Source organism: Giraffa tippelskirchi, chromosome 1, assembly GCF_054371585.1.
Source record: "Giraffa tippelskirchi isolate mGirTip1 chromosome 1, T2T-mGirTip1v1.2.pri, whole genome shotgun sequence".
NCBI lineage: Eukaryota > Metazoa > Chordata > Mammalia > Artiodactyla > Giraffidae > Giraffa > Giraffa tippelskirchi.
Genome location: NC_137275.1, coordinates 219,461,463 through 219,487,894, shown reverse-complemented (window position 1 = coordinate 219,487,894; position 26,432 = coordinate 219,461,463). Strand labels below are relative to the sequence as shown.

The following is a 26,432-nucleotide window of genomic DNA, read 5'->3' as shown; positions in this document are numbered from 1 at the left end:
AGCCTCTTCTGGGAGAGACAGTCACATGTCTGACATCACATCAAAGAGATAACAGCTGACATCAGAATCCTGGGCCTCTGGATCCAAGTCCACCCATACCTCCCAGTATTCTTCTCTGGCATTTTAGGTCATTGGGTCCAATCATTAGTTGTGCTTTGACTCTCCTTTTGAGATGTCTATTTAGGCATTGAGACTCTTTTCTTGAATATTTCTGGTACTAGAAAACTCACACTTTATAGCAAACTTGATGGCATTTATCAGGCAACTCCCACGTGCTAAGTCAACTTCAGTCACGTCTGACTGTGACCCTACAGACTGTAGCCCACCAAACTCCTCTGTCCATGGGATTCTCTAGGCAAGAATACTGGAGTGGGTTGCTATATGCTTCTTCAGGGAATCTTCCCAACCCAGGGATCACACCTGCATTTCTTAAGTCTTCTGCATTGGTAGGCAGGTTCTTTACCACTAGCACCATTGGGAAAGCCCCTACACTTTAGGGCAAACTTTATGGCATTTATCAGGTAGCTCTAGGGTTAGAAATATATTCCAGTTGGACTGAAATTTCCTTTCATATAATTTTCATTCATTGGTCATAGTTCTGCCTTCTGGGTACACAGGAAGACAAGTCTACTTCTTCTGCCTTAAAGATATAACTCGAATGTTTAAATACATTTATGAGGAGCCTGAAGTCTCTTCTTCTCTGGGAAAAAAGTGTTCCCTGTTTCTTCAACTTATCTGTGACATCTAGGCCCTTTGCTCACCAGTAGAGTGAGCTCTGGAGAGTTTTCAATGTGTTAAATCTTTCTGAAAGCACTATGCCCAGAAGCAGAGGTGGTTTCCAGTTAGAGGCCAGCACACTGCACAGGAGACTCTTTTCTGGATTCAGACTTTTCATTCATTTTCTGAGATCTCCCTAGCTTCCTTGGTAGCCTTATCCTTCTATTGGCCCCTGCTTTCTTTACTGTCATCTCATATGCCTCAGCTGACGAATTACAAGATGACAGGGTAAGAAGGAATCTCAAAGATCATTCCTGATAAAAGAAGAACTGAGGTCTAATCACCTCCTCCAGTGGGTAGAAGAACCATCTCCACATCCTTCTTCCCGTCTACCCATCCATCTAACAAGTATTTCTTGAGTGCTCACCATGTGTATGCTGATGGCTGGGGGACAGTGCTATGCACAACAAAACTGTTCCCTGGAACTAACAGTCCAGATCGGGAACCAGACCTCAGTCAAGTAATTTCAATTAAAACATATGTATATCGCTCTGAGATGAGGACAGAGTAAAGAAAAGATTAGGGTGGGGAATTCCCTGGCAGCCCATTGGGCTTCCCTGGTGGCTCAGCTGGTAAAGAATCTGCCTCTAATGCAGAAGACCTGAGTTCGATCCCTGGGTTGGGAAGATCCCCTGGAGAAGGGAAAGGCTACCCACTCCACTACTCTGGCCTGGAGAATTCCATGGACTGTGTAGTCCATGGGGTCGCAAATTCGGACACAACTGAGCGACTTCCACATCACTGGTTAGGACTCAGTGTTTTCATGGGAGAGTCCCAGTAAACTAAGATCCCACAAGCCTTGCAGTCAAGAAAAGAGGGTGCTATGAGAGAGGATACTAAGGGACCTGTTCTAGTCCAGAGACGAACACTATGTACCCTTAAATCAAAGTTGTTTTTTCTTTTTTACTGTACTACCTTTGTCATTAAATTCACTGTGTGTAATGAAATAAAGATGGCCACCAATTCTTTGTCACGCCTCCCTGAGATGTGGCGTCTGTTTCTGCTTTTTATGGAATCTAGGCTGGCCTGTGACCGCTCTGACCAATGGAATGTGGGGGATGTCATGCTGTGCCAGTTCTCAGCCTTGCCCCGAAAGGACTGGCAGATTCTACCGTGGTCTCCTAGAGCCCTGAACGGCCTTGTAAGAAGTTTAACTATATTGGAGAGACCACACAGAGATGCCTTGAAACTTCATGAAGAGAGAAAGGGACCTAGCTTAGCCCAGCCTTCCAGATTCTTCCATCAATTTGTCCTCCAGACCAGAACATCAGCTGAGTACCATCAGTGACCCTGGTGATGCCCCATGGAGCGGAAGCACTGCTCAGCCAAACTGCACAAAGTTTCTGACCCACAACATCATGAGATATATAGATGACCTATTTTTTGAGGTTTGGGGGTAGTTTCATACGCAGAATATATCACCAGAACATTGCATTTCCTCTTCTCCTTTGGGAAGTTCTGTTATTTCAGTATCTAGGAATTCATATGGATTTATTCACTAAATATGCATTTTATACCTACTTTATAGATTATGGGGATACAGATATGGGAAAATAATACAGAACATTGGTAAGAATACAAGCCTGAGAGACAGATCTTAATTTGGATCCTGTACCTGCCACGTAGGTGTTGAATCATCTTAAAGTTTCTTGACCTCTCTGAGCTTCCTTTACATCATCTTTAATGTGGAGATAAAAATGCCTAAATTTATAAGTTTGTGGTGAAGAGGAAAAGATAAAAATACATGGAAAAGCTTATTTTAGCTTTCTGGCATGTGGTGAGTGCTCAATAGAGTGGCTATTTTTTAATCATTATCTTAAAATATAATCCTTACCCTTAAGAATTTTACTAAATAGTGAAACTACTGAATGATGGGAGAGAGACCAAGGATGAACCATGATGGAAGAAAGTATAGTACACCATTGTACTCTGGTAGAAAGAAAGGACTTTTATTTCAGTCTTGGGAAATTCCAAGATTTAGTTATGATGGAAGAGATTGAGATTTAGAACTGAAGGATGAAGGCTGAGAGTTAGACTTGAAGGATTAGTAGCAAGCAGTTAGCCCGGGAAAGGTGAAGGTTGGGCAGGAGAGTATGTGACTGACTCCAAAGGGAGAAAAGCAGTTGATAAGTTCAGAAAACTGGAGGCAGCTTTTCATAGGCAGAACATGGGATTTGTGTTGTCTTCCTATATTTTGCTGAACTTTACCCAGTGGGTCTCCTTGGGACACTGACTCTAGTCCAGTGTGCCAACTATTCTTCCAATCCAATTTTCATTTTAGAAACCTGATAACTTTCTTTAAATTGTTGCTGGAATTCTTGTGCAGGGCTAGGCTTGACCTCTATGCCCTGAGCACCACCATTAGAATCCTCCCCCCTGGATACACAAACAAAGCCCCCACAAAGGATGAGATAAAAAAACGGAATATCAACAATCATGTATAGAAATAGCCCACCACAAAGGACAGCAGATGTGAGAGAATCAACTCCAGGTATGTGAGATAATATTAATACAATAACCTGAATTATATTGGGTTGACAAATAGTTCCTTTGGATTTTTCCATAGCATCTTACGGAAAAACTGGAATGAACTTTTTGCCAACCCAGTACATACACACACACACACACACCTCACTATAAAAGCAAAATAAATTTTCAAAAGAGAACTTAGAGTCTGAAAACTAAGCTGAGAATCCAAACTGTATAAAAGCCAAAGAGAGTTTCAAACAGCAGTTTAGACACAACTGAAACTGAATTGATGAAACAAAAAATAAATTTGGGAATACTGCTCAGAATGTAACACAAAGATTCCAGGATTTAGGAACCAGCACAGTAAAGCTGTGAGTCAGGGAGGCTGCATGGTTTGGTCATTCAGAGAGCATGTCTTCATGATGTTTACTTTATGAGGCTTAACTCTGAAGGTGGATGGTTTGACAGGTCCTGGTCAGCTTCATTATGAATAAACCTTTTTTACCCAAATAATATCTTTCTCTCTTTGCCATCCTTTTGCCTCTATTGCCCTCCTAATCTATCCTTCTGCCTCAAAGTGGAGGGTCCACAGGAGCTGAGGCACAGATTCCAATGCTTCCAAAAGAAAGGCAGGGGGAGATTCCAAGAACTACTTGAACGGCTCATGTGATAATGCCTGTCCTAAGGAAGCATATTTCTGAAATATTTTGAGCTACATAGAACTATATAAATCTTTAACTTCAAAGTGTTCCCAGTTCTGTCCGTGTACCTAAATATTATATTTTTAGCATAGTTAGCAGCTACCCTAGTTAAAGGTGATCCAAGCAAATAGTTCTGTCCCTTTCAACCTGCCAGGATCCACAGACAACTTCCACTGGTGAATTAAACATTTTGTCATCCCTCAGTGAAAGTTATTTCTGGAGTGGTTATAATTTAAATCATTTTTTACAAGAATTTATGGGCACTTAAACTTAGGTACTGTCTGTAACTGTGCTTTATGGGCAACATAAATGATTCTGGGCCTTTTTCTTCTTTTCCTGCCTGTTCACATCACAAAAAATCATAGATCATCCACAGAGACGTCTAGCACATAGTAAATTTTCTTTGCCTGACACTATAGGTGGAGGACAGATGTATGAGAAGGTGCTGGCATGACACAGGGATGGATGGCAGAAAGAAGGGAATTTGTTATCTCTCATAGGAGCAAGAACTGTTAAGTTGTATAAAAACCCACATAACCTTTTAATGGACGTTATTAATGGCTTTGGTACAATTTTCAATTTCCTAAGGTAAAAAAAATCAAAAAACTCAAAGAGGTCAAACCAGTTGTTAGCTGTGGTGTCTGGTGGGGGGCTGGTATTGGCTGAATTATGTTCCCCTCCAAATTCATACATTTAAGTTCTAATCCCTTAGTTTGTAGCATGTGACTGTATTTGGGATAGGGGCTGCAAAGGGGTAATTTAGGTAAAATGAGGTCATATGGGTGGGCCTTATTCAATATGACCCGTGTTCTTGTAAGCAAAGGAGATTAGGACATAGACCAAGGGGCAACCGTGTGAAGACTCAGCAAGAAGGTAACCATCTGCAAGCCCAGGAGAAAGGTCTCAGGAGAAACCAAACCTGCTGACACTGTGACATTGGACTTCTAGCCTCCAGAACTATTAGAAAACAAATTTCTATTGCTTAAATCATCCACTTTGTCACAGTAGCCTGAACCACTAATAGTGGAGCCAATAACACAACTCAGACAGGCTGGAGCTAGCGAGTCCAAGACAAATCAGGCACTCACTCCATCATCACAAGGACATCATGCGGACTTGCACAGCCCCACAAACAAATACCTTCTTAAATTTCTATCACAGAAAATTTTCTCTAGTCCATGCCCTGCCTCCAACAACTATTGAGAGACAGTCGAGCACTGGACTCCCCTTAAACCTCTCAATAGGGGTATTTGGATTGAGGTGGTATTTTCTGAAAATTCCCTGGACTTTCTCAAGAAAGGTCTCTGTATTTAGCTCAACAGGGTGTTTTTCCATTCATTCATTAAAAAAAAAATTTTTTTTTTGAGTGCCTACTACATTCCGGGCACTGGGTTAACTTTTAAAAGGGAACAGCAATCAAAAGACATTTATTAAGCACCCGCTATGTGCCAGCACTACACTCAGACATTAAAAGGAAGACACTTCAACAGATACTTGTTAAATATCTTCTATGAACAAGATGCTGAGCTCTTCTTTGTGGGAGGGATGTGGAGTTGAATAAGACATGGGCTCTGCCCACCACTGGCTCACAATCTTTCTGCAGAAATGGATAAATCAAAAGTAACTCTAGCACATGTGGGGGTTATGATAGAGAGGCAGTCATATTTCATAGGCACACAGGGAAAGGAAAATACTTTAACCAACAGGATTCGAGAAGGTTTTTGTATTACAGAAGATGTGGGTTTTCAGTAAAACAGTGAACATTTAAGCAGAACTTCACAGGAGAAGATGCGGCAGACATCTGAGCTACAAGTACTGAAAAAGCACCTACTGTATGCACATCCCTTGTGATAACTCACATGTGGTAAGGAGGATGGGACTCTTGACCATAAGGAGGTGACGGTTTTATTGGCAGAGAGTCCAGAACACGTTGGGAGCTGTGCAAAGTCAGATGCCTTGCATAGGAATAGAGTCCTCCTGAACCTGATGTTTGGGCTCATATCATTAACATCCATAAACCTTTGTCTTTTCTTCCATAAAAAGTGGGGGTTGTGCTAAGCCACTTGTTTCCCGATTTCTGGATTTCACAAACCAGTACACTTTAGGAAAATCAAGAGCAGAGGACAACACGTTTCCACTTTTGTCAAGTCAGGACATCAAATTGCCCACTATGTTCTATCTTAATTTTCCCAGCCAGTGGACTAACCTGGGAGCCACCCAGTTGGATCTGCTGGGTCCAAGGGCTGCCCAGCTCTGAGACTCTACCCTCTGGGAAGGGCAACACAAACTATTTTGGAAGATTCTAAAGTTTAAATTATAGCTTGTAAATTGGTGGTCCATGGGCTGAATTTGACCCGTGGTTGTTTTACTTGGACTGCAATGTGTTTTAAAAGAATTTGGTTCAGATGCCAACATTGAAAAGTGGTGAGGTTCATATAAAAATCCAGATTTCTCATTGTTTTTTTTTTTTTTAATGGAGTATCTGGCAACATTGCCTGCCAACAATTGATGGGAACTGCTCCTCTTTCAATGTGGGTCCTTCCCCCCAGCCTCTCCCCTAGCATATATTCCTTTAAGCTACTTGGAGAGCATTTAGTTTGAGAATTCGAATTTAAATCTTTTGCAGTGAGACTTGGATATGGGGACTCCACTTTCATCAATGAGTCTCAATTCTCTTATCAACAAAACGGGTATAAGGAGGATTAAGTAAAGAGGTCAGCATGAGTATTTTGGAAGCTGTAAGTGCTGAACCAGTGCAAGGTTAGAGGAATGGATAATCAATGGTGCTTTGGGATCACAAGTTTACTGAGACAGGGACTTCAGATATTAGAATAAATAGGATGATTCTGTATTCAGGGACTTCTACTAAGTACAATACAGTTGGGAAGTGAGGATAGACAGGATAAGAAAGTAAAAGTGATAAAAGTTCAGATAATTTTTGTCTCTGAGAAGGTGGTGAAGGCAGAAACTCTTGAGCTATAAAATAACAGGGGCGTTATCGTCATAAACCCAAGTCATGGTTAACCTTTATTATAATTGTCAGTGATTTTCATTACGCACAAGTATTCTGTACCACTGACGTCAAACAATATAACCATTACAAACTGCACTTACTAAAGCCCGACTCTGCCAGGCACGTGCTCTCCAGCACATTCAACTATTCCACTTTATTCCAAACATGTACTATGGGTCAGCCATGTGCCTAGACCCAGGGGTGATGCATGGCCCCTGCAATCAAAATGTTAAGTGGGGAAGACAGTTAGATACATGAAAATATATTTCATGATCAGTGTAGCAAGTGGAAGTCCATGGTGCTATATATTGTGCTATATAATTAAGGGATCTAGCCTAGTCTAGGAGGGTCAAAGAAAATGTTCCTGAGGAAAAAAATGTTTAAAATTAAACCTTACATGTGTGTAGGACTTAACCAGAGAGCAGAGATGAGGAGAGTTGTGAAGAGAGAAAACAGACTCCTATGCATTGTTTATCTTAGGCCTTACCAGGATTATTCCCATTTAACAGATTAGAACCTAAAGTTCAGAATTATTCAGTTAACCCATAAGCAGCAATGTTGGGATTGGACCCCAAGTCAGACATCAAAGTCCCAGAACCGTTCACACTCAGATCACTTCTCTTCAGCCTGTCAATCTGCTATTCTCTAAGGTTTATAATACTGCACATAACTGGGGAAGTAAAAGATAACTTTACCGTGACTAGAGACACTTTTTCCTCTCTCTTCACCTATTCAAGTCTTACTTATCTTTCTCATCTTAGCTGCCATCACATTTTTATGAGTATTTAATTCCTATCTATCTTCCCCTTCTCTCCACACCTTGGACTAAAACTTCATAAAGGCAGGGGTTAAGTATACATTTGCTCAGTGTTATAGTCCTCATGACTAGCCGTGTGCCTGGCACATAATAGGTGCTCAGTAAATATTTGTGGGGAAAAAAATCAACAGATATAAAGTGAGAGCCACTTGCCAGAATCTGTGAGCAAGGATTTGGACTTGAATTTTCCCCAGCACAGACAAGAGGGAACTCTGCATAATTTCCCACAAACAGGAGATCAGTTTTTGCTGTGACAGCACAAGTCCATCCTAGTGGGGGAAAATAAAGTCATATGTTTGCCCCTGGCATAAAGTTGTAGATTTTTGGCAGATGCATTCCACCATTTTGGCTGTGCAGCGTTTGTGTGCCTGTGTGTGTGTGTGTTTCTTCTCTGACAGTCTCCTTCTGTTTCAGTGGAAAAAAGCCAAAGGAGTATGGGGGACAGGAGAATCAAAGAAAGAGCTAGACACTCGATTTCCATCAGGGATAATTAAGGGAATTTCTTTCTTAGAGGCAGGAAGACTTTAGAGCAGCCACAATAACAGTAGCCGTGGAAACAGTGATAACACTCATAGCGAAAGTATCATCACCATTTCACCCTATTGACAATTTAAAGCCACCAGGCATATACTGAGTACCTGCTGTTTGCCAGGCTCTGTATTAGCTAATTCTTTCTTTCTTTAACAAAACTGCCCCATTTATTTCTGGTGACCAACTTGTGAGGTAGGAAAGGCCATCTCCATTCTCCAGATGAAAAAATTAAGCTGAGAGAAAACTATATATAACATGGTTGAACATGATTCAGATCATCGAGCTTGAAAGTGGGAAGATATATAATTTAAACTCAGGCCAGTATGACCTTGTAAACCCCTATATCACACTCCCTCTTCCAAAAGATGAGATGACCATTTTTAGACTGTTTTTCATTGTTTTGGGTTAGAACCTTTGAGAAAGATGATTTGATTTCCCTATTGACTTGATTCCTCAATGATATGTTTTATTTTATTTCATTGAACCATACAACAAAGACTAAAATCCTGGTTTCACATGTAGAATTGTATTAAAGCATTAAAGTTAGACTTGATCAAATTATCAGGTCTGCATCTGATCAGCCAACTTCAAAAATACACATCCTCTGCTTATGTGGTAAGTTCAAAAACAAGAGGCTCAGAGTCTAACAAACCTGAGTTCAAAACTCCCTTGAACCATTTACTTGTTGCATTATTCTGAAAACTAATAATTTAATCTCTGAGTGTCAATTCAACCTTCCATAAAAGAGGCTCATGATACTTAGCAAATAACATTAACAAACCAAATCCAACAATACATAAAGAGGATCCTACACCATAATCGGGTTAGAGTCATTCCAGGGTCACAAGAATGGTTCAACACTTGCAAATCAATCAATGTGATACGCCGTATCAACAAAAGAAAAGATAAAAACCACATGGACCATCTCAATAGATGGAGGAAAAGCATCTAATGAAACTCAACATCTGTTGATAGCAAAAACTCTTGCCAAATTGGGTATAGAGGGAACATATCATAATGTAATAAAAGCCATTTATGACAAATTTATAGTCAACATAATATGAAATGATGAAAATCTGAAAGCTCTCCTGCTAAATTCTAGAACAAGACAAGGATGCCTACTCTCACTGCTTGTATTCAGTGTGGCAGTGGCAGTCCTACCAATCAGACAAGAAAAAGAATTAAAAGTTATCCAAATCAGAAGGGAAGAGGTACAATTGCCATTATATGTTGATGATAGGATACTTTATAAAGAAAAGCCCAAAGATTGCATACAAAAACCATTAGAACTGATCAATGAATTCAGCAAGGTGTTAGGATATAAGGTTAATATACAGAAATCTCTTTCTTTACACTTACAATGAAATATCAGAAAGAGAAATTTTAAGAAGCAACCCTGCTGAAAATTGCATAAAACATACCTAATGATAAACCTAACCAAGGAAGTGAAAACTTATACACTGAGAACACTGTGTAAAACATTGATAAAGAAAATCTAAGATGACACAAGGAAATAGAAAGATAGGCAATGCTGTTGGATTGAAAGAGTGTACTTAAAGTGGCCATACTACTCAAAGCAATCTACAAATTCAAAGCAACTCATATCAAAATACTCATGACATTATTCACAGAACAAATTCTTCAAAAATTTACAAGGGACCACATCAGACCCAGAATTGCCAAAATAATCCTGAGGAAAAAGAGCAAAGCAGGAGACATAACCCTTCCAGATTTCAGACAATATTACAAAGCTACAGTAAACAAAACAGCATGGTATTGCACAAAAACAGGGATATGGATCAATGGAATAGAAAAGAGAGCCCAGAAATAAACCCACACACCTATAGTCAATTAATCTTTGACAAAGGAGGTAAGAATATACAATGGAGAAAAGACAGTCTCTTCAGAAAGTGGTACTGGGAAATCTGGATAGGGGCATGTGAATCCATAAAGTTAGAAAACTCCATTAGAACATATACAAAAATAAACTCAAAATGACTTAACTACTTAAATTTGACATGTGACATTATAAAATTCCTAGAAGAGAACATAAGCAAGACACTGACATAAATTGCAGGATACTTTTTTGGATCCATCTTCTAGAGTAATGGAAATGAAAACAATAATTAGCAAATAGGATCTAATTAAACTTAAAAGTTTTTTTACATCGAGTGAGTGAAAGTTGCTCAGTTGTGTCCAACTCTTTGCGACCCCATGGACTATACAATCCATGGAATTCTCCAGGCCAGGGTACTGGAGTGGGTAGCCTTTCCCTTCTCCAGTGAATCTTCACAACCCAGGGACTGAACCCAGGTCTCCCACACTGCAAGTGGATTCTTTACCAGCTTCCCTGGTGGTGCAGAGGGTAAAGCGTCTGTCTGCAGTGCAGGAGACCCGGGTTGGATTCCTGAGTTGGGAAGATCCCCTTGGAGAAGGAAATGGCAACCCACTCCAGTACCCTTGCCTGGAAAATCCCATGGATGCAGAAGCCTGGTAGGCTACAGTCCATGGGGTCGCAAAGAGTCGGACACGACTGAGTGATTCCATTCTTTACCAGCTGAGGCACAAGGGAAGCCCAAGAATACTGGAGTGGGTAGCCTATCTCTTCTCCAGTGAATATTTCCGACCCAGGAATCAAACTGGGATCTCCTGCATTGCAGGTGGATTTTTTACCAACTGAGCTATCAGAGAAGTCCTTCACAGCAAAGGCAATCATAAACAAAATGAAAAGACAACCTGCAGAGTGAGAGAAAATATTTGTCAATGATGTGAGTGATAAAGGTTTAATTTCCAAAATATACAAGCAGCTCACAAAACTCAGTAACAAAAAAGCCAAACAACCTAATAAAAAAATATACAGAAAACATAAATAGACATTTCTCCAGAGAAGACATATAGATGGTCAACAGGCACATGAAAAGATGCTCAATATCACTAATTATTAGAGAAATGCAAATAAAAATTACAATGAAGTATCACTTCACATTGGTCATATTGGCCACCATCAAAAAGTGTACATGTAATTAATGCTGGAGAGAAAACAGAAAAAGGAGAACTCTCCTACACTGTCAGTGGGAAAGTAAACTGGTACAGCAAGTATGGAAAAATGTATGAAGAGTCCTTAAAAAGCTAAAAATAGACTTACCATATGACCCAACAATCCTACTCCTGGGCATAAATCCAGAAAAGATGAAAGTTCTAACTCTAAATGATGCATGCACCCCAGTATTCATAGTGCCACTATTTATAATAGTCAAGACATGGAAGCAACCTGAGCAACCATCAACAGATGAATGGGTAAATAAGAAGTGGTCCATGTATACAATGGAATAATACTCAGCCATAAAAAGGAATGAAATAGTGCTGTTTGGCTCATGGATGGACCTAGAGATTATCACTTAGTATTATCATACTAAGTGAGGTAAGTCAGAAAAAGACAACTATTTTATGATGTCACTTATATGTGATATCTAAAAACTAGTACAAATGAATTTACAAACCAGAAACAGACTCACAGACATAGAAAATAAACTTACAGTTACCAAAGGGGAAGGTAGGGGAGGGATAAATGGGAGCAGCAGATTAACAAATATATGCTACTATATATAAAATAAGGTTTTAGTGTATAACACAAGAAGCTATATTCAATATCTTATAATAAACTATAAAGAAAAATAATTGAAAGACTAATATAGATTTATACATAGGTATTTAGCTAAATCACTTGGTTGTATACTTGAAACTAACATAATATTACAAATTAACTATACTTCCCTAAAAAAGTATACTGGTTCCCTGCTTATGTAGTAAATTCATGAACAAGGGGTTGGTAGTCTAACAGACTTGAGTTAAAAAACTCACCTGCATAGTTTACTAACTGTGTTAATTTTGGATTAATAATTTAACTCCTCTGAGTGTCAGCTTCTTCTCCATGTGTGGTCAATTGCTCAGTTGTGTCCAAGTCTTTGTGGCTGCATGGACTGTAGCCCACCAGGCTCCTCTGTCCCGGAATATTCCAAGCAAGAATAATGGAATGGGTTGCCACTTCCTGCCACTTCCATAGGTATTTAGCTAAATACCTATGTATAAATCTATATTAGTCTTTCAATTATGTTTCTTTATAGTTTATTATAAGATATTGAATATAGTTTCTTGTGCTATACACTAAAACCTTATTTTATATATAGTAGCATATATTTGTTAATCTGCTGCTCCCAATTTATACCTCCCCCATCTTCCCCTTTGGTAACTGTAAGTTTATTTTCTATGTCTGTGAGTCTGTTTCTGGTTTGTAAATTCCCTTCAGAGGGTCTTCCCGACACAGGGATAGTACCTGCAATCCCTGTGTCTCTTGCTTTGGCAGGTGGACTCTTTACCACTAGTGCCACCATAAAGGAAGCTGATGATACTCATCTCCCAATATTACTGTGCATCAACGTACATACAATTTCTCATCTGGAGAAAGGCAATACCTATTTGTTTATCTCTTTTTTGCTCTGAATTCTGGCTCCAATCATCTTTACCACCTTCCTTTAACATCTCTCAAGAGCAGCTCCCCAAACCTGCAAACCTTCCTGTTGTTTTTCTTAATTCTTTATCCAACTATGCACTACACGTTTCCTTTAACCTTTCTTTTTTCATAGATCAATCACACTAGCTCTTCTTCCTCCAGAGGGTGATTTACTGTATTTCTTCCCGTACTGGAGGCAAAGCAGGATGTGAAACATTGCCACAATCACAGCATTGTGGAAGAAGAAAGCCATGGGCTCATGGGCCAGGCAGCTTAACTGTACCATCAGAGGAGCTTTGAAGGGAGATGTCCCAGGACTCGAGGGTCTTTCTGTATATTCCCAGCCTCAAGAGGAATTCCAGGAGGCCAATTTCTGGATCAGCACAGGATATCATAGTACAGATGAAGGCACCTAATCGTTCACCTCCTCTGACATGCTGCCTTCAAATACCAGGGCATTTTCCTCCTTACACTCTGTCAAATGTGGTTTTAATCAGCTGCAACCACAAAAAAACCAAACTTCAGGATATTTTTTTTTTCAATTTCCGTGCCTGAATACCTTTGTAGGGACCCACAGGAGACTAGCTGGACCCTCGAAGGTGAAAACGAGCAGATGGAAAACAGGTGGGTTTTGATCCAGGCGCTGGCCACGTGCGTCAGTGTTCACACAGGCAGTGCACCCACTGATGCCAAAAGAGACACAGGACGCGTGGCTGGCCAGTGTTTAACCAGAGTCCCCGCTCTGAGCTCGCCACTGCCAGCCTTGGGCCCAGGTGCTGCCAGTGTGAGCTTCCCCGTGTGTAGCTCTGAGTTCTCCCCAAATAAACCCCTTCACTGGCGCTGTGTGCTTAATGTAAATGCAAGCTTCATTGCACCACTTGGAAGCTCCCTAAATACGCCAAACTCTTGGTTTCTTATGACTTGATTGCTCCATTCTTGCTTTGTTCAAACGACCAAGCCTTACTCATCCTTCAGAACCTGGCTTAGAAACACCCCGACCAGGACATCTCTGATGATCTAGAATGGGTTAACTGCCTTCCCGGGGCATTCTGACAGGTTCTCTAGGGTTGCCTTAAGACATTTTATTTATTTGTTTTTAATATGCTACTGTAGTATCATGATTACTTTTTAAATCTATTAGACAATGAGCAATTTGAGGACAGAAATATGATTTTATTTAATATGGGGCCTCACGCATGGGTAAGGACTACATCTGAGGATGTGTGTGCGTGCTCAGTCTTTTCCAATTGTTTGTGACCCCATGGACTGTAGCCACCCAGCCCGCTCTGTCCTTGGGATTCTCCAGGCAAGAATACTGGAGTGGGTTTCCATTTCCCTCTCCAGGGCATCTTCCCAGCACAGGGATCAAACCCACATCTCCTATATCTCCTGCATTGGCAGACAGATTCTTTACCACCGAGCCACCTGGGAAGCCAAAGGACTACATATGACATAGCAAAAACCCAGTGACCATACAAAGCACACGGGCTTGCTGTTGGTTGGATAGACTTGGCTTTGAGTCCACTCACTGCCATTTACTTTCCAGGTCCCTGTGGAAAGTTACTTAACTTTGCTAAGCCTCAGTGTACTTATCCGTAAAACAGGGATAATCCTAAGAGCGCTCTTCCAGCATTGTTTTGAGGACTAAATGAGATCATGCCTGCAAAGTGCTTAGCACAAAACTCTTATCCTTACTATAAATAGAAATTTTAATGCTCTTCCAGTGTTTCATGGGTGAGTGGTTGACATGAACCAATGACTGTAAAATGGCTCTAACAAAATGGACTGATCTCAGAACTCTGCCTTCAACTCCACTGACCTAGGAATAACTCTGAGGCTTTGAGCTGTTCATTAAGACTTTATTAAAATTATTTTAACCTTTGGTGGTTGCTGGAGCCAGACATGCTGGGGAGCTGAGGTTGGCCACAATGAGCTGTGTCCTCCCACTCATTCCCACCTCTGGCAGAAATATAGAGGGGCCTGGGCGGAGCGCCAAGGGAACATACTCCTCACTCAAACCTGCACACTGACGTGTGTCTTCAGAAGCCTGGAAGAAAGGCTCAGCTGTTTGGCTCTTTTAGCGGCACTGAGTCTTGTAGCTTAAAAATATCTGCACACACCCACCTGACTCCAAAAACCTGGTCTGAACTCAAGCATGGGCCAGGGTGGACCTTGTGTTGCCCTCTGGAGAAGGCATCTCTGACTTTGATTACTTGCCATGTAGGTGTGGGGGGGCAGGCGGGTACCATTGGAACCGCTGATGATCCTACACTTGGTGAAAGACTGCCCAGGTGTGCTTTCTTGCAGCTGCAGAGAAAGACTACCCAGCCTCACTGAGTAGCCTACCCTGCAGGGACATCAGAAATCTCCTGTTCCCACGCGGATGTTCTCAGCATGCCCCTGAGGAATGCAGATCTATTTCTTCTTCCACGAAGGGGATCTGATGGTTCTGTTTTTGTGATGGTTTCCTCCTTGCTTCCCTCATCCATCCTTGCCTCCAACTAATGTCCCCTTCTGCTCCCTCATCCAGTCTGGTGTCTTCTCTTATTTCATGTGAGTCACACAGTCAGCCTTCATTCTCATTATAATTGTGCTTCAAGAAGGTTTCTGGTACTTAGCAATAGGCTCTGCATGAGAAACCATGGTATTAAAAGGTGCCTGATGTGAAAAGTCTACTCACTGGAAAAGCCTCTAATGCTGGGAAAGATTGCAGGCAGGAGGAGAAGGGGACAACAGGGGACAAGATGGTTAGATGGCATCACTGACTCAATGGACATGAGTTTAAGGAAGCTCCAGGAGATGGTGAAGGACAGGGAAGCCTGGTGTGCTGCAGTCCGTGGGACTGCAAAGAGTTGGACACGACTTGGTGACTGAAAAACAAATTAAAAGGAAGGGATGATGCAGCGAGACAAATTTGGATGGCTTCACAGCCCATGACAGGATTCCTCGATGGCTCAGTAGCTAAAGAATCCACCTGCTGATGCAGGAGACACAGGAGATGTGGGTTCGATCCCTGGGTTGGAAAGATCCTCTGGAGTAGGAAATGGCAACCCACTCCAGTATTCTTGCCTGGAAAATTCTTTGGAGAGAGGAACCTGACAGGCTACAGTCTATGGGGTCACAAAGAGTCTGACATGACTGAGCACCCTGCACGGCCCATAACAGTCATCCCGGGATCCACATCTACACTGTCCTCCTCCACATCTCCCCTCCCAGCCATCATCCAGGCCTTCCTCCTCCTACACAACACCTTTTCTCCCCTCAGTAACGTGTACTCCAGAGGAAGCACTGCTCAGCACGATGCCTGGCTGACACTGAGCCAATAAGGGTTCTTGACCATGATTTTTGTTTTCCAGCCGAAACCAGGAGGGAAAAACTTTCTCTTTTCTTGGAAAAAAATTGACCCTGAAAGCTGCTAGTGGCTTCACGGAGAAACTATTCTAGTTTTTCCAGTTCAACCCTTGTCCTTCTCAGTTACGTCAAACAAAAAAACAAGCAAACAAACATCACCTTCCCTCGGCGTAAACTAATTCAAGTTGGTTTTCTTTCCCTGGGAACAAAGAGTGTCCTCATTAACGGTGTAGGAGAGCTGACCTGAGAACTGAGTAAGGAGAGTCTGGGATCGTGTAGTGAGTTCTACATGAAAAAAGATAGGAGGATGGGTAGGACTGATGAGAGCAATAGATTTAGGTGTCTCAGAAGTCTTAGAGCCAGACCAAGACAGTGGAAGTTGGCAGAAAGTTTCAAATGGCCAGCATAGTCATGAGAAATCCATCCCCTTTCTCTTGTCTCACCACATGCCACCTGTGACTGTCTCCTTGTCTTGAATGTTGCTATAACTCATGCTGCTGCCTCAAGCTTCTGTGCCTTTGCTCACACAGCCTCTATTTTCAGAGGTCACCTCCATTGGGAAGCTTTCTTGGATTTCTCCTGCTCCTTCACTATTGCTCCTCAGTGCCATGTTTACGCCTTTTTGTTACAATTATCTCCTCCCTGATTGTCTGCCAGGTTGGACTCTGAACTCCTTCAAGCCAGTGATGGGGAGCTTTACACCCTCCCCCCGCCCATGGCTCAGAAACCCAGCAAAGGACTACAAATGGAGAGGGAACTGAGATGGCTTCCAAGCACCATTGAAAAATAAAAATCTGGTCCCAGCAGGGCCTGTTCACACACGGATTTCTACCTTTCATCTTCTTAGATTCCAGAAGATTCCATCTTTCAGTTTAATACATACCTGGGCAGAAGTAGTAGTAGATGGAAGGACAAAGAAGGAAATGCAGGATTTGTTTTATAACTACTTGTGCCAATTACTCACCCTAAATCTTAACTGGGAAATAGAAATAAACATGTTTTCTTTCAAGTACTTTTAGTGCCCAGAAAATTCAAGTCTGTTTATTCATGTATCTGTTTATTTATTCCGCAATCACACATGAGGTGTCCATGACCATGACTATTTCAGGCACTGAGGATATATTATTGAAGATGATCAACAGGGTCACCACTCACGTGGCAGCCACGTTATAATGGAGGGAAACAGACACAGCAAAATAACAGACGAGAAACGTCAAGCAGTGAGAAGTGTGGCCATGAAAATTGAGTGGAGGGGTGGAATGTGGCTGTGGGTGAGGGACTTCTTGAGGCTAGTGACTGATTTAGTTTGCTACCCAAAACTGTCAGAAATGATATCCCCATTAACACAATTAACAGCATCCTCAGATCAAGCTGTGTTTCTTTCAACAAAGCTAACAGCTTAGTTTTATGTGGGTGTAGTGTCTCACTGCTGCGGTAGTGTTTCACAGCTTACAGTGCAGTTTTCCAGACAGCATCTCATTAAGTCCTGTCTACAACCCTGAGAACTGTGTGTCAGATAGCAGCTCCCATTTCCTAGGTGTGCAAATGGAGGCCCACAGGGTTTAATTGTCTTGCTGCTCATCAATGACCCATCAAGGAGAGAACTGGGAGCAAATGACTCAGTTAACACTAACAGCATGCGTATTCTAGAGGGAAATATGGGGAGCGGAATTTCATGACTTTGGTCCAGGTAATGATTTCCTGGAGATGACACCAAAAGCGCAAACAGCAAAAGCAAAATAGACAAGTGAGATTGTATCAAACTAAAAAGCTTCTGCATAGGAGGAGCCACCATAGTAAAAACACAAGCCATGAAATGGGAGAAAATATTTGCGAATCACATATGTGATAAGGGGTTAATATTCAAAATATATCACAAATTTCAACAACTCAGTAGAAAAAAATTTAAAAATGGGCAAAGGACTTGAACAGATATTTCTCTAAAGAAGACATGCAAATCACCAACGAGTATGTGAAAAGATGCTCAATATCACTAACGATCAGGAAAATGCAAATAAAAACCACAATGAGATATCGCTTCACTTGTATTAAGACAGATAATATCAAAATAAAAACAAAAGGTAACAAATGTCAACAAGGTTATAGAGAAATTGAAATCCTGGCACCCCTTTGGCTGGTGGGAAAGTAAAATGGTGTAGCTTCAATGAAAAAACAGTACAGCAATTCCTCAGAACATTAAAAATAGAATTACCATACAATTACCACTTATGGGTATATAGCCAAAAGAACTGAAATCAGGATATCAAAGAGGTATCTACTCTCATAGTCATTGCAGCTTAATTCAAAATAGCCAATCCATGTCCTTTGATGGATGGATAAAGAAAATGTGACTTATGTGTACAATGTGATATCATTCAGTGCTAAGAAAATCCTGTCACATGCAACATCATGAATGAACCTGGAAACATTATGGTAAATGAAACAAGCCAGTCACAGAAGGACAAATATCTTCACTTATGAGATATCTAAAATAGGCAAATCAAAGGAACAGAGTAGAATGGTGGTTTGGGGGGAGGGCGGGGAGTGGAAGAGTATACCCAAACAGAGACGATGAAGCATGCGTCCCTATGTGCCTCACAGTCCCCACGTTCAATGTGGAACTGACTTTTTTTTATTAGTATCATTAATAGCAAAGGGATCAAGAAATATAAACTACTAGGTATAAAACAAAGAAGAGACAAGGATATAATGTATAGCACAGGGGATATAGCCAATATTTTATAATAACTTTTTAATGGATGCAACCTATAAAAATGTCAAATCAGTATGTTGTACACCTGAAGCATATATAAATAAACTATATTACCATAAAAAAGGTAAAAAAAAAAATAAAGGGTACATTTTATTTCTGCCACCAAAAATATTGCCTAAATTTATTTTTCTTTGTCTTCTGATAATCAAAACATATATTTAACATACTTCTTAGAGTGAATTTATTTTTCTGCCATAGAATAGCTAATTTCCTCTTTTGTTTAAAGAAGCAATGGGAATTTTATGCCAACATCATTCTAAAGAATGGGGGTGGTTTGTGGTGGGGAGACAGCAAGAGTTAGAGAATATTTTTTAGACAGAGAAATTTAAGGTCATTTCCTAACCTGTGTTCAAACTGAGTTTTCCAAAGAGAATAACATATATTAAATAAATTCAATGTAACTGATTACTAATAGCTAATTTCTATTACTAATTGCTAATAATGAATCATTAATACAAAAACATTCAGAAGTTTTTGTGAAGATCTTGCCCAAGTAAGATAGTCAAACACAGTATATGTCAATAAAACATTTTGGAAGTAATTGGTGTGGGACAATGCCAACAGCAAAAACTACATTTATAACAAGCTGAAAAGATAGAGAATTCTTCTCCTGAAGGAAAAGACTTCTCTAATCAATAACATGTAAAAAGATTTTTTAAAAAATATAAAGTTTACACAGAATACTCAAAGGAAAAGAATAAACCTATCCACCTTCCACTATCTCAAGATACAAACATGTGTTATGTCATTACGTAAATACCTTTCCTCAATCAAAGTGTATTTTTAGCATTCTTTCATGTCAGCAATTCTATCTGTATACTCATGTTAGAAAGCTGACAACTATTTCATAGGTTAAATATGAGCTTCTATTAGGGCATTCAATTTTTACTCTGCTTTTTAATATTTTTTTTGATCTTTTTCTACAAGATGCTGAAAGCCTCATACATGTGTGTCCTTGCCTCCCATTTCAACCCCCTGATAGATGTAAAGCGTTTTCAGAATGAAGACTGTGTTATTAAAGTACTTACTTGGCATAAGAATATCAGCATATTTAGCAAGAATTATTTTATTTAATTATTCAGGGTTAAGTTCTGTTCAATTTGCTAGTGTTAGTACACTGAAGACTATACATACAATTCTTATCTTTTCAAAGCTAACATTCTAGTAGGGGTAAGATTTGTAAAAGACAATAAAAATATTCCAGTATTTTTATTTTTTCTGATGTCTGTAAATGTGTCCAGAGGCTGAGAAGAGAGCTTTAAAATATATATACATATATACATATACATATATATATATATATATATATATATATAAACAAAACTCCATGATTTGCCTAGTGCAAAATTTTAACGTTCATTCTTTCAAAAGGGAGGTAGGTAAAGTCTTTCTTCTCTCTCCCTAAAGAATAAGGTTAAATGAACCATTTACAAGTTTGCAAAAACCCATTTTATTTACCCTAGAGTTTCCTATGTAACCCATCATCTGAGTACTACTATAAAACATCCTGGCAGCTGAATAATCATAGCAATAACATTTGCTGTATTTTATTTCACATGCCAAAATCACTTGATTATGCATCTCTAGGGGGGTGTTAGTTAAATTTAATAAGCAAGATGGCAAACTTTATAGCTACTAGCCACATATAAAGGCAGAAATGCCATGCAAGGGTGAAGTCTTAAGAGGTATTTTACGAAGGAGGCAGCGTCACACAGTGTAGGGCACTACTGTTTATTGTGTACCTAATATGTGTTAGCTGCAATGCTGAGAAGTTTTACATACTTTCTATCACACTTTTTCAACATGTAGCCCTGTAACCTAGGGTTCATTCTAATACAGAGATGAACAAACAGGGAAATTGAGATAGCTGCATACTTATCATCAATGCACGAGTAAAGCAGGGTTTGAACATGTATCAATAAGTTTTAAACACTGTATTCTTTGTCTCTTCATAGTTGGAGTGGGGTTCTCACAAGGGGAGATACAGAAGTGGAGATTGAAAGATCACATGTAGAAATTTTATTGAGATTAAAGTATTTGTTGGGGGAATAAGATAGATAAACTTCAAGTTCTGGCCTAAACAAAAGATTCCTTATTTTTGAAACTATCAAAAAACCTCAACAATAGCCCCTGCTATTGTTACATTGTGTTCATGCTTACATGTGTACATGCTTACATTATGATCATGAAGTAAGGTTCCAAACTGTTACTGTAGTAAGGATGCACTCACCTCAGGCATGTGAGAGCAACCTGTATTCAAACCTGCAAAACCTTCAACATCCAGTTTTTGTCACTGTGCTTTTTGGTTGTAATTATTAGAAAGCCAATTCTTTTGTCAACCAGAACTGCTTCCTTTATGCCATCCTCTTTCTTCCCGCTTGCCATCCACTACAGTTATTGGTACTCTTATTTCTCTTCTACACTCTGACCCTGGCAAAAGGATGGTGTCTGATTCTTTATCCCAAATGCCTAGCATAGTGCTTACCATGGGGAGGGACTCCATAATCATGTAATGAACGAACTCAGCACAGAGGTATGTAGGTGGTACCAGGAGCACCAATGTTTTACATGGGGCAAAATGTTTTACAGGAGCACCAATGTATGTAAAATATTCCATGTTTTACATGGAATGGGATGCCCAAGGCAAAAGCAACAGTACATAGAAAGGCATGGATATCTCTGAGTGAGAAACCATGACTCATGTGAGGAATGAAAGGAAGTTTAGTTTCCCTGGTGGCTCAGACAGTGAAGAATCCACCTGCAATGCAAGAGATCCAGGTTTGATCTCTGGATTGGGAAGATCCCCTGGAGAAGGGGATCTGGCTTCCCACTCCAGTATTCTTGCCTGGGGAATTCCATGGACAGAGGAGCCTGGCAGGCTATAATCCATGGGGTCACAAAGAGTCCGACACAACTGAGCGACCAAACAACAATAGCAAGTATGTTTATAGCAGAGAGTGCTTATGGAAGGGAATGCTATCAAAGAGATAGATGGGTCTGTACCTAAGAAAAAGAATCACTTGAAATTCTCTTGAGGACAGTGAGGAACTTCACAGGGAAGGATTTAAGCTATAGCGTGGTGCATAGGAAATATCACTCTGGTTTGCAAATAGAAGGGAAGGGATATAATTTCAAGTGCAGAGCCCAGTTAGGAGGTTACTGTAACTGAACAAATAGTAAGAAAGGTGTAACAGTCACAGGATGGAGTAGAGGTGCCACATGTAAGGAAGTGTGAAGAGGGAGCCTTACGAGGATGCTGGGGATGGTAGGGCCTAAGAGGTAAGAGATAACAGGGTGTCAAGAATAGCTTCCTGGCTTCTGGCTATGTGATTTGTGGATGGTTCCACCATCTGCTGGGATGAGGGCAGAGGGGTAGGAGGGGGAGCTCAGTTTTAGGTGTGCCAAGTTAGAAACTCCTGCGGGAATCCAGGTTCGACCTGTCCCACAAACTGTGGAATATGCAGTTATAGAACCCATAAAAAAAGAACAGAGAGATTTAGATTTGAAAATGATACAGTGGTTTATTGAACATAATTTGGATTTAGATATTTAAAATGTTCTTGGGCTAAAACCAAATACATGAACATTGCACGTGGTAATCTCTGAAAAGATATGGAAAACTATCTTGAGGGTTATATTGGAGTTACCAATGACTTTCATTGTTTTAAGTCTTACAGAATAAGGCAGTCATTCATTTTCAGGTCACCAGGACTAATTTAAATGTCACATTTGAATACTCATGTTGATTCATTAGCAGTATGCACCATCTTCAGGGTGGGAGGGATGGTTTATACTTATTAAATGCTGCAAGTTTGAGAGATAAAATTCTTCAAGGCAGAAGGATCATCCAGGAGGAAAAAAATAATTAACTCATAACAGGCACTGAATGAATGAATGAATAAAACTTCATATATAGTTAATTTACCTTCTAGGAAAGTGAAAGTGTTAGTCGTTCAGTCTTGTCTGACTCTTTGCAACCCCATGGGCTGTTAGTCCACTGGCTCCTCTGTCCATGGAATTCTTCAGGCAAGAATACTGGAGTGGGTTGCCGTTTCCTTACTGTCTGAGCCACCAGGGAAGCCCACGTTATAGGAAAGGCTTTTTAGGATACTTTTTAGGGTATCCACTTTTTAGGATATCAGGAATCAACTTTCCTAGAAAAATGTGGACAGCGCAGAGGAAAGGTGTCAAATAGAGATTTGTAGACCAGGGTAGTATGACTTTTTCTTCTGAGAGAGCAATTGTACCTTCCCCATCTCAATTGTTCTTCAAATGCCAGACACAGTTGGCAGCATAAAGTCTGACTGAAAACAGAAATGGGTTCTGAGAAGCTGAACCCATAAAATCAAAGGTCTCATAGATCCAATATGGCGTACAAGAGGTGAATACCAAAGGTAATAGTATAGGGATGTTCGTCAAAGAAAGGGGAGAAGAGGAAATTGGGAACATGTGTCCTAACAGATCAACCACATCCACAAAACATAGAGAAAACTGGAGGAGGGCCAAGAAAGGTTTCTGTAAGACTCCAAAGTTGCACAAAATCACTGAAGCATCCCAGATTTTGTCACCACTACACTCTGAAAGTTCAGAATCTTTTAGGAAACCTACCTTGGTTGTATTGCCCTTTTCTCCTGCAGCATCAACAGAAAGTCCTCAGTTAGAAAATGTTACCTTCTAAAACTGTGAGCCAAGTGTGTTAAAGAGATAAAGGACATTTGGTGAACAATGGGTGTGCAGGAAGCTACTTTGACAAGTGGTGTTGAGCTGGGCCCCACAGGAGTGAGACTGGAGACGGTAGTTTTTGTTGGCAAATGTGTGTCTCAAGTTCTTTGTGTCTTGGATGCTAGGGGAGGCTGAAAGATTTCCCAATACGATAGAGTAATGTAAAAGAAACCATATACCTTGGCAGGCCCCAAATCCTTTGTATTCTCCTTTAGGCCAACAAGCTTCAGCAAACACACACACACATACACACACTCACCACACAGCACATGGCTAAGCTATTTACATATCACTGTGAACTATTTTGGTCCCTTTTCTCTCCTCTCTCCTCCTCCTCTGGTGTCAGGTCCATAAAAGAACACTTAAGTATGTGATTCTTTGGAATTTGGATTGTGTGGTCAATGGAAACCACTGTTTTAAATTCCCTGGAAACATGGGTCATGGATACTATATTTAAATAAATTTCAGAGTCATCAGGTGGCTGGATTTTTCCACCAATATTTTCACCTTGTGTTGAGTGATTCACATACACGCCCCTCATTCCTGCCAACCTTCTGTAAGCAAATGCATCACAACCCCTACCCTCTGATCCACACACTCTTGGTAATGATGTCAGCAGCCCATGATTTTCCCCTTTTGAAGAGAGAGTTTTCCATGCGGGTTGAAAACAAAAAAGGCAAAGGAGCAGGGCAAGATGAAGTCACTCTGTCTCTCTGCATGGGTGGCAGAGGGGAGGTGTGTGTTTTATATTATCACTAGGAGTTCCAGCCAGCTCGACTGGTAACGTTGCCAGAGAGAAGTGAGGCCTGGAGCGAGGCCGGCTGGCTGGGCTGAATCCGAAAAAGACTTAAGGGGTAACACCCAGGATATGACCATTGCTGATGTTGAACATGGATTTCCCTTGGGAGCTGAAGATGTGGTTTTTCTTTCCACTTCAAAGTATTGGCAAATGTGTTTTGTACCTAAGGGGAGGGACTGTCCCCTGAAGACTGAACTGTTCTTCCTGGTGTTCTCGGGTTTAGCGACCCAAAGACCTCAGCTCTGTGCAGTCTTCACAAGGCCCCAGGGGATGAGGGGTTTATAAGGCAAAGCCCAGGTGACTCCCTTGTCACCACAGAAGAAAGTGGGCACTCTGGTCTCCAATTCAGGAGTTTTTAAGGGTCTGTTTGTGGTTCAGCTGCTGAGTCGTCACCTCCTTGGGCCCCATTACCTCACCTTCCTGGGATCAAACGTGTAACCCTCGGCAAAAGAAACAGCACGAGACCTGGTTTTCAGGTCTTAGCTAAGGACAGTAAGGCAGACGCCTTTCAAATGCTCTACTAGCTATCATAAATGACTTGAAGAATGACACTCCTTTGGACCCATGTTGTTTTTCTTTCTCAAGAAATACTGCTGCAGAAGAATATTTTACAAAATAATTTACATAGGTAAAAAAGCACATGTGCCTAATACAGGAAGCACTTTCTCAGAATCAAGATGAAGTGAGTCTTCTTTCAAATAAATTTCAACTGTGGTAACAGAAGTAAAAAAGAATTATTATTGCCCACAAGATTTTGCATAGATCCAGACTTTAAACCAGGGTTAAGTGTGGTTTATTGGAGAGAGCTACCTTCATTAGACCTCTCTGCTACCATTTACTAGTTATGTAACATAGAACAGATTATTTGCAACCTCTGGGACACAAGTGGTTCATCCATAAGATGGAGTTAGGCCATGTATAATTTCTTGAATATTTAAGGTATAAACCTTATGTCATGCTGGTTTTTCCTCTATAATTGTCAGTACCACAGAATTACATCCAAGTCTCCAAACCACTTAAGTTGTAACATTTATGTAATCATGGAGTTGGAAATAACCAAGCCTATGCAGAAGTCTTATATCCAGCATCCCTGAATGATGGACACTCAGTGGCAGGGAGCTTACCACCTTCCTAAGAAGTCCTGCTTATCTATCCATCCTTCCAACCAATCATTTCTTCATTAAGCATTTGTTGAATATGTACTATGTGTCAGGGGCTGTTCTTGGTGCTGAGAATGGGTCAGTGAACAATAAAGATCATTGACACTCATAGTCTAGGGGAAAGCCCATGTAAAATACCATGTTATTGTCAAAAAAGATTAAAGAGAAGAGAATAAAATAAGAAAGGAGAGCAGGAATTGTTGGACGTGTGGGAAGTAAATGGCCAGAGAGGGTCAAACCTAGACAACGCCTCTGTGTTAATCCTGGAAGAAAGTGAGTCATGAAACCACTTGGAGGAAGAGTGTTCAAAGCAGAAGGCACAACAAACACACAGTCTCAAAGGTGATAGGATACTTGATGTGTTGAGGAGGCTGATGTGACTGAAGTGGAGAGAAAAAAGAAGAGTATTAGGACAGATGGTCAAAGAAACAACAATGATGGGCAGAGGATGTGGGGCCCAACCGGCCGTGCTTTGGACATCGGCTTTCACTCTGAAGGAGAGAGGTCACTTTTGGAGGAAACTGAACAGGAGATGTCATGGATATAAGTTTAAAAAGCCTACCTCAGCTGCTACGTTGAGAACATTTTGGAGGGAATAGAAGTGGAGACAGGTTAGACAGATCATGGGCTATTGAAATAAGCCATGTCAAAGGATATGGAAGTTTGGACCAGGGAGAGAGCAGTGGAAGGGGTAAGAAGGTAAAGCCAAAGGTGGATGGATTGGAGAGAAACAGAGAAAGGGAGGGAGGGAGGGAGGGAGAGGCTGAGGGGAGAGGGAAAGAGAGAATAAGCTTATGTGTTTGGCCTTA

At 40.7% G+C, this 26,432-nt stretch overlaps 1 protein-coding gene across 2 annotated transcripts in view; it reads right to left on the bottom strand.

Moving 5' to 3' along the window:
- Positions 1–26,432, bottom strand: part of PAPPA (pappalysin 1) — a 557,592-nt gene that overhangs the window by 319,029 nt on the left and 212,131 nt on the right. The window lies entirely within an intron of this gene.